The sequence below is a fragment of the Anas acuta genome, chromosome 3, assembly GCF_963932015.1.
Source record: "Anas acuta chromosome 3, bAnaAcu1.1, whole genome shotgun sequence".
Taxonomy (NCBI): domain Eukaryota; kingdom Metazoa; phylum Chordata; class Aves; order Anseriformes; family Anatidae; genus Anas; species Anas acuta.
The window spans coordinates 3,003,573-3,011,044 of NC_088981.1; the positions used below are offsets into that span (position 1 = coordinate 3,003,573).

Here is a 7,472-nt window from a genome sequence, read left to right on the forward strand (position 1 = left end):
AAACCCAAAGGCACAGTGCATGAAACAAAACCCCACCAAGCAGGAACCCCTCTAGCCAAGTTCTCATTCCTCGTGCCCAAGAGGCAGCAGCACCTCCCAGCACCTCCCAGCTCCCTTCCCAGCTCAGCCCCATGCTCCTACCTGGCTCCCTTCCTGGCAGAGGCACAGAGCTGAGCCCAGCCAGCCAAGACACCATGAGAAGCACCCTCAGCTTGCTGAGGAATGAATACAGCCAGGCAAAGGTGAGCTGGAGGTGAGGGCAATCTCATCACACACACATCTGTGGCTCCTGGGGACATCTCAGCACAGCTGTCAGTGGGTGAGTTGTTGCTGAGGCTAATTGGAAAGGTTGAAAAGGCTGGGTGGCACCCAGGAAAACCATCAGGTCCTGGGTCTTGTTCACCTGATCATATCCTACATCAGTGTCAAGACTTTATCATATCTTCCCTTTGCTGGATCTAACCCAGGTTGTGTGGGGAAATCTGAATCCTACGCGTGTGGGGGAGAAAATGCTAGGTTTTCTGTAGGATGGTCTTTGTACCAAATGTCAGGGGAAGAGCACGGTATTAATAAGCAGGAATGAAGCTTTATTCCCAATTTTCACTTAAATTCAATTTGTCCTGGACTAAAACTACCTCTCACAATGTGCTCTTAGACCCAACAGAGATTTTACGTGTTATTTGTCTTCTACAACACCATAGACAAAGGATTTACCAACTGCCTTCAGCAAACAAAGAACAAAATCCCTTGCCTGCAGGTGAAATGCAGGCTGAGGAAGGTACCTTCGAGAAGCAATGTATCTAGGAAGCTGAGCATGCCCCAAATACTGCTCTGTCTGCTCATCCATATGCTCAAGACTCATCAGACATTCAAAGACTCTTCCAGTGACTAATGGTGGGTAGGGAGCAATTGTCTGTATCTGAGGACTGGCATCAAGTAAGTTAACAGAAGTGATTAAACAGAAATGGAAAACGATCAATGAAGCACTGCAACAATTTTCTGGAGACCTTCACTCCTACATCCCAAATGGACTGGGCAGGACTGTGGCCAACTAAGATAACTAAGCATAGATTTATTAAATTCACAAAGAGCTACATGTGCAAAATAACCATAAAAATGTATGTTTTTTGTATGTATTTTCTGTTATTTCCAGCAGAAGACTATAAATAAGACAATCTACAGACTTTAGTGCTTTCTATTCTTTCAAAACTTTTGCGGTGTGTGTCACTTTCCCCCTTTCATCCCTCAATACAGAAGCCACATTTAGTGTACTGCTGGGATTTCCCATAGTTTGTTTGAAAGTTTGTCGTTGACCAGCTCCTGAGCATGGCACAGACCCACAGACCTTAAACCTTCATCTGCTCTCAGTAAGTCAGTAGGAGCTTTTTCAGTCCTTCAGCACAGCTCAGAAAAAATAAACCTGCCTTCCCTGAACCATCTCGGATTAGTTTGCTCTGCCCTTACTCATGAGTAGCATTGGTACTGCTGTACTCACAGCGATTTAGGGGGAAAACCCTAATGAAGATACAGGTCAATGAAAACTAAAATGGTAAAGGGTTTGGGAAATGCAAGTGTCAAGCACTGTTGTTGAACTCTATGATGTGTTTTTATAAAATTCTGTCTTAGGGGAAAAAAAGCCGATTCAATGTCACATCCATAAATAAGGATAGCACCCTGAACAAGAGAGGAAAGGTTTGAACATAAAAGGAAAACAAAACAAAAAAAAAAGGCCATAAAACCCAAATGAGTTAAAATATTATTCCTGGGCAAAAATTTATTACAAATAGGTCTTTTCAGCCCTAACAGATGCAAAGAAAGTAAATGGCTCACTGAAGCCAGGTTTCAGGTATGTAAGGTACTCATTTATATCTCCTTCTCTGGTACAAGCTCTAACTTGTTTCTGTTGATCCTGCCTCTTTCTTTCAAGACTAAGAAAAGTCAAAAAAGATGAGTAGAGCTGGGTAAGTTTAACAGTTGGACTCATTTCTACATTTCAAAGCAGTTTCTTCATCTAAATGACATAACGAGTTGAGAGAACAAACTGGAAATCTATCAAAAATAGACTTCATGGTATTATCTGCCAGATTGAAAAAGGCACAAAAATAGCCTGTCTCGCGACAAAAAAAAATCCTCATGTCTCACTATAAATAATATTTACCTTATGAAATGTATTCTGAAGTAATTTTCCTATATTTAAAACATATCTTCCTCTCCAGTGTCATGCTGAAGTCATGTCAAACAGGGATTTGACTTGAATCATATTAGAAAGCCAGCAGCAGTTTCAGTGCTTGCTGTACCCAACTAGATTTGTCTGGAATCAGCAGTTCCTGATAGTACAACCTGACATTTTTGTTGCCTTCATGCTTTCAGGCTAGAAAAGCCACTCAGCAAATTAATGTAATAATAAAAATAAATGAAGAGATGTTAGTGCTCCCCTAAAACACTATGGGATCACTCCCTGTTAGATATACAAGACTGAGCTGGAGAAGTCTGCTCTGATTTCCATCGTTATTGATTGTGGTGGGACATTTCATTTACTCTTGAAATATCTGGCTGTACACTCAGTATAACCTATGTAACCTATTAATCACCGTGTTGTTTCTTATTAACAAAGAGACCAATTTTTGCCAATACATTACTAATCGATGTTACGGAAGTTGTCTGACTGCAGCTGCAACAACCCCAAACATTTATTTATACCATCAAAAGAAAGGTTCGATACCAAAGCAGGAAGCTCACCCAAAACACCCACAGGCTCTAAGATTTTATCCAGTTTCATTTTGTATGCATGCAGATTACCACAGAACTAAGGATTTATACACTGGCTACTTGCTTTGAATGAATTACCAACAAAAAGTTCAATTTTGCTTAGAAAGTCAATGAAATTCACAGCCATGCTACTGATGCCCTGTTCTTAAAGACTGAAAGTGTTGCATTTATTTATCAAGCTTTATTGACAAAACCTCCGCGCTCCAACCCAGGGCTGAAATCATTGCATGAGGATGCTAATTCACTTCAACAGGTTAGAGGTTCTGTGAGGGTCCCTCATTTTACAAATGCAACCCACTTTCTGGGTAGCACTCTTTCTGACGGTAAACCTTTCTTCCATTTACAGCTACTGAAGTCATGAAGCGAACAGAGGGAATCTGAAATTCTCCCTTCTCATTTCTGTGTGCCAGAAGTTTTAAAATAGATTGCTGACCATGTATTAAGCATAGGTATCTGCATAATTTATATGAAGGAAGATACACTTTGTACTAAGCTGAGCTATGAATAGATAACTCTCTTAAATTGAAAACAAACCAAAAAACATAGATCCAGCTGTCAAGTGGAATGCGTATTTCAGTGAAAGAAAATAAAATTCATGTGGATTAAAACATAAGAAGCTTGTGAATTGAGAAATACAATCTTATATGCAATTAACCCTTCATCTGTTATCTGTTGTAATGATAGGCTCTATTTTCTCAGGATTTGATAGTACAAAGATAGAATTTGGCAGATCTGTACTACTTAATTCAGAAAACAGCCTTATAATTCCTATCCATTGCTTTCAGGGCTATTTTTTTTGGTCCTATTTTTCTGGAATGGACTTTTGAGGTCAAACTAATCTCAGCTGACCTCATTGACTTAGATGCCTTAGATTCAAGTGACCTGTGACTTTTTCTGCTATGTCCTAAGATCCCACTTAACTCTTCCAGTTTTGTTTCCAAGCTGCACCAGCTTGCATTCTAGCTTGGAGACCATCTCTGTAATATAAAAATACACGATGACACCTTTAACACTTTTTAAAAAGAACAGGAAACATCTGTACATCATTTCTTTCCAACAGGCCTTTTTTTTTTTTTTTTATCTTTTGAGATGGATGTGGCATCCAGCTCACCCTTTTAAAATGACCATTTACCATTTAACATAAATACCAAACCTTACTAGCAGACATTTACTTGACATTATTTGTTGTCACTTACTGGCCATTCTAACGCCAGCTATTCACTGACATAATGAAAATTACCTCTTATCTGCATTAGGATTTGTGACGCATTCAGAATGCTTTGCCTAACTGCACCATCGACTTCAAATACTCATAGGCAGTGACCAATCTTCTATACTGTTAACATGACAGAACAGTAAATGGTAAGAGGTAGAGTTAGTTGCTCACCATGAAAACGGTTCTGGTGTACAAACTTAATGTGGTCTCATACTTTAAAAAAATGACAAAATTTTAGGTGTGGCCTCAGTTCTCAGCTGTGATTTCCCCTTCTTTCAATGCTCACTTTGCCTCCCCTGTCTCAAGTAGGCACTGACCACAAGAGGCGTACCTCTCCCTGGGAATAGGGACAGCATCTGGTATGGTCTGGCTCTGACTGCCACTGGATTTCACTGAAAACAGTTCAATAGAAAGAGACAGTTTCCTCAATATGTCTTTTTCATTGCAGCTTTTTCAACTGCACATCCTAATACATTAATCTTTTTTTTTTTTTTTTTTTTCTTTCCATACAGGATTCTTCATCAGGCTGTTGTGAACAAATAAGAGAAGGTGACAACAACCTAACTCCTGCAGAAGGCAGTCAGTATTCATATTACCAGTTACAGCTATGAAGACTTTCTTGGGAGAAAGGCTATGAAACTTAAGTTACCGTAATCTGGAGTGAGCATAGGGAAGGGGTGAAGGGACTCCTCATGTATGAGAAGCATCTGTAATTTTGATGCAAACCACCAGGAGCTGTACGACTACCTATAAGAGATAACCTGTGTTGAATGATAAAAAGCCATTACAAGAAGCTGGTCAGATATAACAGGCAGAGATAGATTAATAGATCTCCATGTGAGCATAATTGATTTTGGGCATGTACTCCATGAACTCTTCAGTAATGATTTATCTTAATTTGGTGGGTATAATACTGAGTTCAATCAGCTCCTCAGAGAGCCATCCATCAAACACATCATCAGCGGAGAGAAGTGCTGCCTTCTCTCTCCATTTTATCTTTCCTTTCTCTTTCATATCTGACTTAACAAACAAAGCAAGAGACCATTTTTCTTGTAGAAATAAATAAATCGCTGCTGGTTATTGAAGCATTTCTAGGTCAGGGAACCCACCAGTGTACGTAAGAATTGATTTTTTTTCCCTGAACCATGAATTTTCCCTTGATCTGGGTTTATGACTACACAGCAGCCAAGAAATTTAGGGAAGGCACGAAGAAAGGAATAGTTCAGGCATCTGGGCAGGACTGTTAACAACTTCACTCCCTGTGCCCAGGCACGCACCCCAACATGTCCCACACTGTCTACAGAAAGTCACCAGCATTTTCAGTGCCCCCAGTCCTGCCAGTCTGCGGTGAGACCCAGCACGGTCACACACAGCTGGTCACACCTAAGGCAACTGCACCGCTGACAATGCACCTCCCACCCGCTGCAGCTCCAGCTCTGCTCAGCCTTTGCACACTGAGAAGGGAGAGCTAATGCTGTATTTAAACTGATGATGATAAAGCTTAAACAATCTTTTCTGCTGTAGCTATTTTTGTGCGAGGAACATTTTCTTTAAGGATTTATACTCGGGGCTTTAACAGGGCTCATCATTCTAGTAACGAACAAAACAGGAGAGACAGCTATTAATAAGAGGAGAACGCCTGAGTGCCTCCAGCACGCTCTGTCTGCCTCCAAGTAGAAGAGCCACGGGAAGCGAGCCCTTGGTTGGGCCATCTTCATTTCCCTGCGGGAGAAAGTGCTGCGGCAGACTCCAGAGCAGTGCCCATGTGGAGTCCCTTGAAGACATTTTCCCCAGCATTACCAGCAGCACAGTAATAGGCACTGGGCTTTGCTCCTGGGGTTCCAGCCTTCAGACTCCAGTTTAGCCCTGCTTAAAGCCTACCCCAACACACCTAGCTGCCTGCTGCAACAGCAGGACCTATGTTTTCCTTCCAGTAGCATCCTGCTTCTTGTCTATGATTGGTTTTCCCAGGTAGAGGGAAGTTTGGATAATCTCTACTGCTTTCTCTCAGGCTAAGCAGCAAGAGCTGGACTTCATCAGGGCACGGAAAGTGTGGGGAGAACAAACGTGTGCAACACGTTAAGGAGGTGATAGAGGGGAATCGTCAGTGAGCTGCAGCCAGGGCTAAAATAACCTCAAGCATTAAAAGATAACAAAGGAAGATGGAATAAAAGTGTAACAGTCAGGCATCAATTTGAAAAATAAATATCATCTTATGCCCCCTTTTTTGAGTGCCTATTTTTTCTAACTTTATTACAAATTCTAAGAAACTGCAATGCAGTTCTTTCAAATCCTATTTAAGAAAAGAATGGACAGCAGTATTTGCTTTTACATGTGTAAGCTCATTGAAATGGGCACCTCTCATATTTATGACATTCTTAACTTTTTTGATGACATTTAAATATTGTTGCACTCCATCAGGGCAGAAAGCACACCATAATTTTGGGAACATTTTCTCAACTTCTTCCCTTGTTTTTCATCATTTTTAGCTAATCAGACCAGGATGCAGATGATATGTATGATAATCCCAGCTTGGACAATCTCAGTCCCACACCTGGTTCCTGAGGGAAGCACAGACTCCCAGAAAGGCTGAGGTGGGAAGGCACCTCTGGACATCATCTAGTCCAGCTGCCTGCTCAGCACAGGGCCAGTTAAAGCAGGTTGCTCAGGGCTGGGTTTTGAGTATTTCCAAGGATGGAGACTTCATAATATCTCTGGACAGCCTGTTCCAGTGTTTGACCATTCTCAGAGTAAAAAAGTAAAAACAAACAAACAAAAAAAACAAACGATTGATTGGATTTCCCTGAAAATCCATTTACGTCCACTGCCTCTTGCCTTGTCAAGATTTTGCATTCAGAGCAACACAGGGCAGGAAAGGAAAAATCTCTTCCTCTTTTTTCCCCTCAGGATGATTTTATTTTAGCAACCCTTAGCTGCAGGTGTAACTGGCAGTGAAGTCAGAAGTCATACTGCCAGTCCCTATGTTTAATCTACAAAACTGTAATGCGACGTGATTAGTTAAAATGAAATACAGTCCCCAAGTAATTGAGATGGATTCAGATTTAATTCATCATTTGCAAGAGAGCTGGGAAAGCTGATAGGAAAAATGCAATTTTTCATACATAAAACACCTCCTAGTAACAGAGAGCCCATTTTTGGAGGGGGAAAAATGACCTAAACTGAAAGGAAATACCTCACTACCATGCAAAAACTGTTCCTTCATGAATATATGAACAGTATAGAAATTAAATTAGTATATACTCCAGTTATGATCATCCAAAGAGTTCATTACAGAAACTATGCCACGTGAAATGCTATGTGACTTAGATGACCAGATGTTTTCCTCTAATGGAGTTAATCCATGGAGAATAATTGCCTGTAACCTGCAATTTTGTCCAGACCAATACATATAACAATTTCAAAAGGCCAAACACCACTGCCAAAAACTGTGATCTATAAAAAATTCAAAAAATCATATACTCAACTG

At 40.7% G+C, this 7,472-nt stretch overlaps 1 long non-coding RNA gene across 1 annotated transcript; it reads left to right on the forward strand.

Annotated features, from left to right (window-relative positions):
- Positions 1–1,490, forward strand: LOC137853207 (uncharacterized). The gene is made up of 2 exons (XR_011094321.1): positions 1–242; positions 656–1,490. It is a non-coding gene; the product is annotated as an uncharacterized lncRNA (long non-coding RNA).
- The last annotated feature ends 5,982 nt before the right edge of the window (positions 1,491–7,472 follow it).